This window comes from Solanum verrucosum, unplaced genomic scaffold (assembly GCF_900185275.1).
Source record: "Solanum verrucosum unplaced genomic scaffold, falcon-dt-bn FXZP01000230.1, whole genome shotgun sequence".
NCBI classification, from domain to species: domain Eukaryota; kingdom Viridiplantae; phylum Streptophyta; class Magnoliopsida; order Solanales; family Solanaceae; genus Solanum; species Solanum verrucosum.
This window is the reverse complement of record NW_026019954.1, coordinates 2,552,029-2,565,759: the sequence shown is the minus strand read 5'-3', so window position 1 is coordinate 2,565,759 and position 13,731 is coordinate 2,552,029.

The window sequence follows — 13,731 nt, the reverse complement described above, 5'->3', positions numbered from 1 at the left end:
GGCTCCCCTCCATTACCTCTTCCCTCTATTTCGTCAAGTGCACGTCTAGATTAGATATATGTGTCATATTTAAAGTTTAAATGATTCAAAAAAAGGAGAACGTTGGAATTGATCAAAAGTAATTAAGAAGTAATTAAAAGAACGCACAATATCAATCTTTTATCATTTAAAAATAATTGGTTTAAAACTAAAAATTTACAATTTAATATTTAAATACATAAATATAATATGAAATTAATGATATTAATAAATATCAAATTTTGTATAGAATATAGAATATATTGTAATCCTTATCAAATTTGGAGAGTAGTTTTCTAAAATTAGTTGACTTAACTATGGTTAAGATATTTGCTAATATAATATAATCTTGACCTTTAAACTTTAAATATGACACATATCTCTAATCTAGACGTGCACTTGACGAAATGGAGGGGAGACGGATCCAACATTACTCCACATTAAATCAAGTTGAAATACATAAATAGCACTCTAAACTTGTCTAGATTTTTCAAACATTGGTTCTTTGATGGAATATTTATTTTACTTTGATGATGTATACATCTTAACTTTGTGATTAAAAGTAAATATATATTTCTAGCTAGTTTGAAAAGTGATGCATATATATCATCTAACAAATCATGAGATAAAGTCATGAGTAAAAATAATATAAACCGTCACCTGCCGCTACAAACTTTGGCACCAACAATAGTACTGATCAGTACAAGTCCGTAACGTAAGAAGTAAAGGCAGCATAACGAGACAATATATGCCAACATAACGATATATTCCAAGCCCATCGATAGATGTAAATTGTTGCACATTGCGGCATTCACCAGCAATATAATGCATTTTTATTAATATTAAAACGACATACTAACAGAAAAGAAAACAATGAAATATATATCCTCGACTATGGAAACATAATTTCCATTGGACATACGGAGTTCGAGAAATACATACTCAAAACAGGCAACGAGGCCATAAAAGTTTGTTTATTAATAGAGAGAATTAAAAAAAAATAGAAGGAGAACATTCCACAAATTATCCCTCCATGCTAGCCATTCAAACGTTTGCATCACTTATGCTTATTACCTACAAATAAAAGAATGCAAATAATATATATGTTAATTTTCTTTAAAAATAAATGCTAATAATAATAATAATAATAATGTCTTTTTAAAAAAAATTGAGAATAAAACAAAATAATTAGTAGAAAATAACTTACCAAAGTTTGGATTAAACATGAACTGACGTAAGAGAGGATCCATTGGTAGACCAATAATAGCAAAGTTTGGATCATACAATCCGTTGACAATAGGCCTACTATTCAAGTCATGAAAGAATTATTATTTAAACTGATTATTACTTTTGTAACTTCCAATACGTAGTTTTGAGAGGATGGTTTAAACAAATGTTCATTTTTATATCATCATTTAAATGTTGTTACTATTCGAGTTTATATAGATAAATTTTTTGAAACTGATGAAATATTAGATTATTAATTGTTATCCAGCGTCTAAAATTTTAGGTGTGGTCTAGCATTTCAAATAAGCTTTTAGTTTGGACAAAAAAATTAGACAATAAATTGCAAACACAAAAATAAAAGAAAAAAAATACCGTTTACTAAATAAATGTCTTTTAAGTTAAAAAAGATAATCAACAAAAAAAAATATTTTAAGAGACCTGTGTATGAAATTGTTTAAGTACTCTATGAAAAATATTAACCACAATTTATGACTTTGAATTGTCTTTTAAAGAGGGTTCTTCAAAAAGAATTATCTAATTGATGTAATTATCTGAATTGATTTGAGGTTGCTGTATATTTGAAAATTATTTAAATAATTGGTAAATAAACACTTTTTTATATATTAATTTTGTAAGAATATTACCTGTCAACTGATGGAGAATCTTGTGCAACCTCGCTCTGTATTTATTCATAAAAGTAAATGACAACTAACTAGCATGTATTATAACTTAATTACTATAGTAAAAATTTCTTGCAAAATAAATTTAAGAAAATATAAATTTGCAAGTGAAATAAACAATTAGAAAAAAGCACATACTCTAATACGAGAAGTTGATCCAGCAGAAACTATTGGCATGCTACCACGTGGATGGTTGACCTGCACCCGTTATTTTATATCAAAATGAGGAAATTTCATATTATCAAAATAAAAATTTCTTGAAAAATAAAATTTTAAAAAATATATATTGACAAGTTAAATAAAAAAATAATTTAGAGATGAAATACATACCCCAGTCTGAGAAGATGCTCCAATAGAAAATATTGGCATGCTACCACGTGGACGTCTGATCTTCACCCATTATTTAGTATCAAAATGAGAAAACTTCATATCACTAGAATAAAAAATTCTTGAAAAATAAAATATAAGAAAACATATATTGGCAAGTAAAAATAAAAAAATATTAAAAACAATTTAAATATGACATACTCTAGTACGAGAAGTTGATCCAATAGATAATATTGACATTGTACCACGTGGATGGTTGGCCTGTACCTATTACTTTATATTAAAATGAGAAAATTTCATATTACTATAATAAAAATTTCTTGCAAAATAAATTTAAGAAAATATGTATGACAAGTGTAGTAAAAATATTCACAATAATTTAGAGATAAAATACATACTTCGGTATGAAAAGATGGTCCAGCAGAAAATATCGGCATGCTACCATGCGGATGATTGACCTGCACCCGTTATTTTATATTAAAATAAGGAAATTTCACATTACTATTTCAATCTTTGTATTATATAAAAAATTAGAATATAAAATGTAATAATAAATATCCTTATAAAATTAAGTAACCATAAGTTAAAGGATGAAAACAATTACCACAATGGATGGAACATGAAAACTTGGTAAGCGTCCAGAGAAAATTGGATGTTGGCGTTGTGAATTAGCAGATATATTCTCCTCAGTAGTTAAGTCATCACTACTTTCACTATTTGTCGAGCTATCTGAAAATGCTTCTTCACTTAGCGACATTTTCTTTCCAAAATTTTTTTGTATAACAAAACTGAGGATCATAAAAAGTAGATAATAATAGGAAAAATTACTTAAATACACAACACTTCTTTACCTATTCTCAATATTTTCCTACTCTTTATTAAAATACAAAAATCCCTTATTTTCCCCCAATTCAACTTAACCGGATACTTTATTAGTTTAAGTATCCGCGCTGCTATATTATGCATCCGCCCGTTAATTAAGTATCTGTGCTGCTAACAACTTAATAATTTAAGTATCCGCCCGTTATTAATTAAAGTATCCGCGCTGCTATATTATGCATCCGCCCGTTAATTAAGTATCTGTGCTGCTAACAACTTAATAATTTAAGTATCCGCCCGTTATTAATTAAAGTATCCGCGCTGCTATATTAAGTATCCACACTGCTATATTATGTATCCGAAAAACACTAAAAAAAGGGATTTTTGGTAATTAATGAAAGAGTAGGGAAAGGAAGTAATTTCTTTCTTATACTATGTCATTTGCCTAATTTTTACATAATAATACTTACTAATATCATGCAATTTAATTACATATTTATAAAAATGTATAAATTTGTAGCGCGTAATATAGTTTATAACAAACAGATCTTAAATTAATCAATTGAAAACTATTCTTGTAATATAAAGATATTTTGGGTCAAAATTATTATAAATAATTAATTAATCAAACAAACAGAAAACACAAATAAACATTTTTTTTATATGCTACACAATAGATTAAGAGCAACTTTCACATATAGCAAACACAAAATTCATATTTGTATGTAACAAAGTTTGCATAATTGCGCTCCATAGCAAACATAAATATGTATATTTCGCTATACATATACAAAAGAAAGTAGTTGTATAATCTGCTTTGGTATACATATACAAAAAGATCAATTGTATAAAGTGAGAGAGGCGAATGAGCGAGCGAGATCTGGGAGAGGGGAACGAAAATATATGTATATATACAATTTTCACGCATTTTATACATTTGCGTTTTTGTATAAAGTGAGAGAGCGAGATCTGGGAGAGTGACGAGCGAGATCTGGGAGAGGGGAGAGAGGGGAACAAAAATATATGTATATATACAATTTTCTCTCGCTTTATACAAACACAAACACATTTTATACAATTTGCGTTTTTGATATAAAGTGAGAGAGGCGGTGAGAGAGCGAGATCTAGGAGAGTGGCGAGCGAGATCTGGGAGAGGGGAGAGAGGGGAACGAAAATATATGTATATATACAATTTTCTCTTGCTTTATACAAACACAAACACATTTTATACAATTTGCGTTTTTTGTATAAAGTGAGAGGCGAGTGAGAGAGCGAGATCTGGGAGAGTGGTGAGCGAGATCTGGGAGAAGGGAGAGAGGGGAACGAAAATATATGTATATATACAATTTTCTCTCGCTTTATACAAACACAAACGCACTTTATACACTTGCATTTGTATAAAAAACGAGAGAGGCGAGGGAGAGAACGAGAGTGGCGAGCGAGATTCACCAGGAGAGAGGTGAAATAGCAACAGTTTGCTATAACACGTGTCATATAATGATTGATATGTGAATACACTTGCTTCTTAAAATCTGGGACTGATCGAAAAATGATATAATAATATCTGTTCAAAATTGTTTAGTGGGGTAATACAACGATTGCAAAGTTAAGGTGTCTTTTTAAAAATTCGGGACAATTTCAGTGGTGACTTTATGTCTTTTCTCGTGAGTAATATATTTGTGATATCGTTGCTCATGTTTATATATCTACATAAACATTACTCCACATGAAATCAAGGTCAAATATATACATAGCATTTTAAACTTGTCTAGATTTTTCAAACATCAATTCTGCTTCAAATAAAACTCTTTTTGGTAAAGGTGGTGCTTTGATGGAATATTTATTTTACTTTGATGATGTATATTTTTTAACTTTATGATTAAAAATAAATATATTTCTAGACAACGATGCATATATATTATAATTGTCTAACAAATAATGCATGCTTATCATTTTATCAACAAATCTATATTTACTGTATATATTAAAAAAATATTCTAAAACTAAATTTTTAACTACAAAAATACTACATGACTTCAAAATTATTTCACTCATATTTTTACCACTTCAAATCAAATCCAAATGAAAAAGAGTAGTACTATGACAGTCCATCTTCTATTATTTTTTGGTTATTATTATGAGGAATTAGGAAAGGTAAGTCATAAATAGGAGCACAATAATTATTTCTAACCCATATGAGTCTTGATTGATTAGATTTTGTGAAGTTAGTTGGCGGCTTTGATGATCTTCAGAAGAAATTGGGAAAAAATTATGAAAAATTAGATAAGGGTAATGCTAAATGGCCAGAAAATCTGGTTAGAATTTGGCTAGAAATTTAAAAAAATTATAATATTTTTTTAAAAAATAAATTGATCTTTTGTCCATTTTTAATTAAAAGATATTAAAGTTAAAAGGGTAAAAATGTTCAAAAAGGTAAAATAACATAAGTAAAATACCATTTTGGCCAAATTCTGGCCAAAAGGATTTTCCATTAGATAAATACTCTCTCAGTTCATTTTTATATGTCATACCTTTCTATAAATAGTTGGATCATAAAATCAATACATAAATTACCATATTCTTCCCATTATACCCTTAGTTGAGTAGTTAATTAATCTTGAAAATATATACTTTGACCAACCTAGGAAATCTATAAGTAATTAATATGCATTGGATTACTTCATACATTAACTTCTTTTTCCATTCACTATTCTAAAAAATCTTATTTTAAAAAAGAAATATCAACAAACAAATTAAAACATTTTTACACAAAATATATAGGCAAATTGAGGTGGGAAAAATTTAATCTTCAAATTTTTTGGATCAATTGGTGAAAAAATTTGGCTCCAAAAATAAACTCTAAAATTTAAATAGTCATCCAAATGCATTTTAATTTTTGAAATCCAACATATTAATCATTTATTATAAAGTTAACTTAAGAAAACATTAAATAAGGGTAGAATGGTAAAGTTACTTAATTTCTTAATGCAAGTGCAAATTAAAAAGGTAACATATAAAAAGGAACTGAGGGAGTAACAAACTTACATATTATATAAATTACAAGATATAATGTGATAAGTAAAGAGTGAAAGAATATATTAGTAATAATATAGGAGTTATTGGAAAACAAACATTTACCTTCCATCACTAACTTTGGTTGCTTAATACAGCATATCACCAACAATAATGACCTTCTACTCACCACAAGTTCATAAGTAAGAAGTAAAGGCAACATAATGATATATTCAATGCCCACCAATGGATATAAATTGTTGCATATATAATGCATTTTTATTAATATTAAAACGTCACACTAAGAGAAAACAATGAAATATTCTCGACTATGGAAACATATATAATTTCCATTGGACTTAAAGGAGTTCAAGAAATATGACCAATACATAGTCAAAACAGGCAACAAGGCCATAAAGTTTGCTTATTAATAGAAAAAATTCAAAAGAAAATAGAAGGGGAACATTCCACAAATGATCCCTTCTTGCTAGCCATTCAAACGTTTGCATCAGTTACGCTTATTACCTACAAATGAAAGGGTGCAAATAATATAAATATTAAACAAATACTATTAATAATAATTGTTTTTGAAAAAATTTTTGAAAATAAAACAAAAAATAATTAGTAAAAAATAACTTACCAAAGCCTGGATTAAACATGAACTGACGCAAAAAAGGATCCACTGGTAAACCAATCACAGCAAAGTTTGGATCGTACAACGCGTTGACAATAGGCCTACGATTCAAGTCATGAAAGATTTATTATTTAAACTGATTATTATTTTAATAAACTTCTGATACATAGTTTTGTGAGGATTATTTTCTTGAAACTGATAAAAAATTAGATCACTATCTAGCGACTAAAATTTTAGCCGTGATCTAGCATTTTCAAATAAGCTTTTAGTTTGAACAAAAACAAGTTTAGACCATAAATTGCAAACAAAAAAATAAAAGGAAAAAAAATACCGTTTACAAAATAAATGTCTTTAAATTAAAAAGGATAATCAACGATTTTTTATTTATTTTAAGAGACATTTGTGTATGGAGTTGTCCAATTACTCTATGACAAATATTAACTACAATTTATGATTTTGAGTGTTAAAAGAGGATCCTTCAAAAAGAATTATCTAATTTATGTAACAATCTACTTAATATTTGAAAACTATTTAAATAATAGATAAATAAGCACTTCTTTATATATTAATTTGTAAAGAATATTACCTGCCAACTGATGGAGAAACTTGCGCAACCTCATTCTGTATTTATTCATAAAAACATATGACATGTCAATAGTATGTATTATAACTTAATTATTATAGTAAAAAATTGTTGCAAAATAAAATTTAAGAAAACCTAATTGGCAAGTGAAATTAAAAATATTGACAATAATTTAGAGATTAAGCACATACTCTGATACGGAAAGAAGATCCAGCTGGAATCATTGGCATGCTACCACGTGGATGATTAATACGTGCCTATCAAAATGAGAGAATTTCATATTAGCAAAATAAAAATTTCCTTGAAAAATAAAATTTAAGAAAGTATATATTGACAAGTGAAATAAAATGTATTAAACTAATTTAGAAATTAAACACATACCTGAGAAAATGATCCAACAGGAAATATTGGCATGCTACCACGTGGATGGTTGACCTGCATCTATTATTTAATTTTAAAAATTATATTATGATAATTAAAATTTCTTGAAAAACAAAATTTAGAAAAATATATATTTGCAAGTGAAGTAAAAATATTAAAAATAATTTAGAGATTAGATACATACTCCAGTAGGAATAGTTGATCCAGAAGCAAATGTTTGTATACTACCATGTAGATGGTTGATCTGTGCCTATTATTTTATATTAAAATGAAAAAAATCATATTATAATAATTAAAATTTCTTGAAAAATAAAATTTAAGAAAATATATATTTGCAAGTGAAGTAAAAATATTAAAAATAATTTATTGATTAGATACATACTCCAGTAGGAAAAGTTGATCCAGAAGCAAATGTTGATATACTACCATGAATATGGTTGACCTGCGCCTATTATTTTATATTAAAATGAAAAAAAATCATATTATGATAATTAAAATTTCTTGAAAAATAAAATTTAAGAAAATATATATTTGCGAGAGAAGTAAAAATATTAAAAATAATTTATTGATTAGATACATACTCCAGTAGGAAAAGTTGATTCAGAAGCAAATGTTGGTATACTACCATGCAGATGGTTGACCTGTGCCTATTATTTTATATTAAAATGAAAAAATTCATATTATGATAATTAAAATTTCTTGAAAAATAAAATTTAAGAAATATTTATTTGTAAGTGAAGTAAAAATATTAAAAATAATTTAGAGATTAGATACATACTCCAGTAGAAAAAGTTGATCCAGAAGCAAATGTTGGTATACTACCATGTAGATGGTTGACCTGCGCCTATTATTTTATATTAAAATGAAAAAATTCATATTATGATAATTAAATTTCTTGAAAAATAAAATTTAAGAAAATATATATTTGCAAGTGAAGTAAAAATATTTAAAATAATTTATTGATTCGATACATACTCCAGTAGAAAAAGTTGATCCAGAAGCAAATGTTGGTATACTACCATGCAGATGGTTGAACTGTGCCTATTATTTTATATTAAAATGAAAAAAATTGATATTATGATAATTAAAATTTCTTAAAATAAATTTAAGAAAATATATATTTGCAAGTGAAGTAAAAATATTAAAAATAATTTAGAGATTAGATACATACTCCAGTAGAAAAAGTTGATCCAGAAGCAAATGTTGGTATACTACCATGCAGATGGTTGACCTGCGCCTATTATTTTATATTAAAATAAAAAAAAATCATATTATGATAATTAAATTTCTTGAAAAATAAAATTTAAGAAAATATATATTTGCTAGAGAAGTAAAAATATTAAAAATAATTTAGAGATTAGATACATACTTCAGTAGGAAAAGTTGATCCAGAAGAAAATGTTGGTATACTATTATGCAGATGGCTGACCTGCGCCTGTTAATTTATATTAAAAATGAGAAATGTTAGCTTATAAATATACAAATTAATTCAAAGAAATGTAAAAATATTTGAAAAAATAATAAATTTTAATTCATTAATGATAAATTAAAGGAAGAAAGCAGTTACCATGGCGGTTTGATCATGAGAAATTGGTAAAGGTCCATAGAAAAGTAGGTGTTGGTGTTGAGGATTTGCCGAAATGGCTTCCTCAAAAGTTAAACCATCACTGTTTGTTGAGCTCTCCGAAAACGTATCTCCACTCAACGACATTTTTTCCCAAAATATTCCTGTATAACAAAATCAAAGGTCATAAATAATAAATAAAAGGACTTGCCAATATATTGCAATTTAATTCTCATATTTATAAAAATATGTGCGTAGTATAATTTATAACAAAAAAATCTTAAACATTCAACTAAAAACTATTTTTGTAATATGCCAGTTGCAAAGATATTTTACGGCCAAGATTACTAGAAAACTTTAATCAATTGATCAAACAAAAAACACAAACAATCATTTTTTTTCTATATTTGACACAACATATTAATACGGAGAAATCAATGATTTTATTTAATATTTATGTAAGTAATGTATTATAATGTCATTAAAGTTATGTGTTTAATAAAAATCTATGATAGATTGTCGTAATTAGTTGAATTTTTAAAAAATAATAATTTAATTAATATTAAAATATTAATTTTTCTGCAATTAATATTAGGATGCATAACTTTTCCGAATGACAATTATTAGTTTCACCTAAAATATTTTATTATTTAAATTTAAAGTAAATCTAAAAAAAAGTTCTAATCAAAACTCTTGATTACTCATATAATAATTGTTTGAGGATTTAAATATAAAAAGGTAAGAGAAGAGGAAGACAGAAGAAAATATTAATAGGTGAAAATCGATCATTTTAAAAAAAAATTAAAGTCTAAGAAATTAATTAATGGCTAGCTTTTTATTCTTTTCACCACAATCAATCATGATTTTTAGTTATAAGTAAAACAATCTCAATATTAATGGCTTTATATATATATATATATATATATATACTAAAATAAATTATATCCAAATAAGATTGATCTACGATTTTTAACACATTATACTATGAATAAGCAATTTTATTTATAATCTGAAATAAATAAATAAAAATGTATGAAAAACATAAAGAGAATCACCCTAGTTTTATTAGGTTTTCTCGTTAGAAGTGATTAATTTTAAGAAAACACTAGAATTCCTAAAATTTTCACACTTAATATATATAGATCTCTAACTTTAATAGATCTATGGTATAAAAGATAAATTAAAAGAAAAAAAATCAAGATCTAGAGATTTACACACGTATGAAATTAAGTCATAATGTTATTGTTCTTCTCAAATACTTAATGTGTTGAAATACTAAATTTAAATTATACAATTTATTGAATAAGAAAAAAAGGTCATTCACATAGAGTTTTAGCAATCACATTATAACTTGTATAACAAGAAAATCAAGGGATAAAAATTTTAAAAAGAAAAGAAAAGTGAAAGTAATGTTCTAATCATAAAATTTGAGACATTGTTAAATTACGCGAGATCAAATACTACACGTAAATTCAAACAAAAATCTATATAAAGAAAAAATAAAAGAAGAAAATTCTAATCATCCACATCAAGATGAACCAAAATAAAAAAATTAAAATTAAACAAAAAAAGTTAAGGCATGGCTATTAATTTATATTGCGGAGAAATCAGTATGTAAGACAATTGCATTGTATAAGTACAAGAAAGAAAATCCCTCCCCTTTTTTTTTATGGCTCTTACAAATATATAAATGTGGATTTGCTATAGAATTGGAGGGTGAATGAAAAACATAAATGAAAAAAATAAAAGGGAGAAAACAAATTGCTAGACCATATATGAAAAGAAAGAATAGAGAAAGAGAAGCAACCTTAGTCTTGAGAAATGAGAATGATGAAAAGTAAGGAGCATATATGCCTATATTTATAGGACTATGAAATATATGAATATGGCAAGTAATCTACTAAAACACTATTATTATTATTAATAATTATATTATTGCAAGTAAAAAAAAATGATCAAATAATTTCAACATAAAAGATTGGAGTCTTCTTATTGTTTTCGGTCAACTTCTTAAATATTTTTGGAAGACTTACAAATATAAACAAAAAACAAGTCAAAAAAAAGAATTATAATTCAAATACTAAATCTAGAAAACTTTATAGATATATCTCAAACTAGGTAAAGAATTTATAAAAGACAACTCAGCATAATATTTTAAAACAAGGGAAAAGAATGCAATATATCAAAATCAAACATTGGAAGCTATGTGTTTATATTCCCGTGGATTATAATAAATGGCATAGTTTTATAATTTATGAAAAAGATGACGTCAACAATATAGACTCATGTACTCTCGAGGAAATAATAAGCTCTCGTATTATCCTTACTATTATTAATATTATTTCTTCACTTTTTTTTTATATATATTAAACGAATTATTTCTTCACTTCAAATTAGGTATGTTCTTGAAAAATAATGGTTAAATTAATTAATAATTAACTAATATGTCATTAGTAAAAAAAATGCAATTAACACTAACGACAATAATAATGTTTGAAGTGGTTGAAAGATATAAAACTAGTGTGACTAATTCTTGAGTATGGCCTTATGTCCTTCTCAAATTCTCATTAAGTAGTTTTATCAAAGAACACGTTGTTACTTATTACGATCAGTTTCGAACTAAGTAAAAGAATTTCATAACTTTGGCCTATTTTTATCGTCTTCGTTCTTTAAAATCAAGTCGTCATCTAATTTTAGAAAATCATTTTAAAGACATTTGAGAACCTGATTTAAAATGAGAGTAGGACAAGAGTTCAAATAGTATTTCGAGAAAAGAATTAAACGCCTCAAAAAATTTATAAATACACATTTACCGATATAGCTGAAATATAACTTGAAAGGAAACTATATTGAAACTGAAACTGGAAAGAGACTTAACCTAGCCAATATAATTTTAGATTAAAAGGGAAGTTGGTCTCTTCAGCAAATATACAATATATTTAGAGAGAAAACGTAGAGATTATTAGTTTAACAAGTGATTTTTTTTTTAAAAAAAAATTAGAAGCTCATGAAGGTGTAGATTAATTTTGACAAGAGAAGTAATAATTTTAGAGTCCGGAGCCTAAAGGGCAAAAAAAATTGTCAAAAAATTCTAAAAGGGCACATCACTTTTTATTCTAGCCAAAAGGGCAAAATCAGCAGCGATTTTCCTCTGAAAAAATGACGAAATAGCAGCGATTTTGTAAAAAAATTTTTTTTTTTTAATTAAAAATCGCTGCGATTTTGTAATTTTTTTAAATTAAAGATCGCTGCTTTTTCTTTAAAAAAACTAAAACGGCACATTAAAAAAAATATTAACCAAAAGGGCTTCTGACAAAACAAAAATAAAAATCGCTGCATATTTTCTCAAAAAAAAAATAACTTTTTTTCTTCAAAATCGCTGCTATAGCAGCGAATTTGGTTAAGAATTTTAAAAAAAAGCTTTTTAAAAAAAATTTAATATTCTTTTATTATTATTTATGATATATAATTCAATTTTCCTCATGCTTCAACAATTTATTGAGTATACTGTCGTCTTGTTTATCATTTTTATATTATTAATAAGTAATAATAGGCATGAAAATAATAGCACTCGGCATGAAAAACGCTGCCCCTTCAGCGATGTGTAAGGAAATAAAAAATTCTGACTTAAAATCGCTGCCACAGCCAAAAAAATTTTTCTTTTTTACAATGGCAGCGATTTTTAATAATAATAATAAAAACAAAATTTAACAAAATCACTGCTGTGGCAGTGATTTTTAATAAAAAATATTTTTTTTTTTTTTTTTACAAAATCGTTGCTGTGACAGCGATTTTTAATTTAAAAAAAAAATTAAAAATTTAGACGAAATCGCTGCTATTTTGTCATTTTGTCAGAGGAAAATCGCTGCTGACGCAACAATTTTGCCCTTTAGGTTCCGGACTCAATAATTTTATCACAATTTGTGTTTTCATAATGTGCATGGTTTATACATGATCTTAAAAAGGAAATATGTTACTAAATGTCTAAACGCGCTTTGAAATAACATGCATGAGAAGTATTTTACTTGATATGATACTTAAAACATTATTCTAATCTAAGCCATTATATCAGATGTTCTCACTATTACTAGACATGTTTTACCATCATGTGCATGAGACATGATTACCCGATTTGATAAGAAGTTAAATGTCATTTATTATGTTGAAGTTTTCATATGAGTACCTATTGTTTATAAAGAAAAATATAAATAGAGTAGATCTTGTCGAATCCTGTAGCTAAGGCAAATACATTAAATTTGATGCATCTTTAATTTTATTTACAGATTGTCATTATACCCTCGTTAGTAGGAAGATAAAATTAGCATACAATTACCAATCTCTCTTGAATAGAGACCTACAGTTATATTTGACTCCTTTACGAGGGTTCATAATTATTGTCTTTTCTCTCTAAATAGAAAGATACACCAATTACATGATTTATTCTTAAATACCTCTCAAACATAAGATTTTATATGACATATTTACC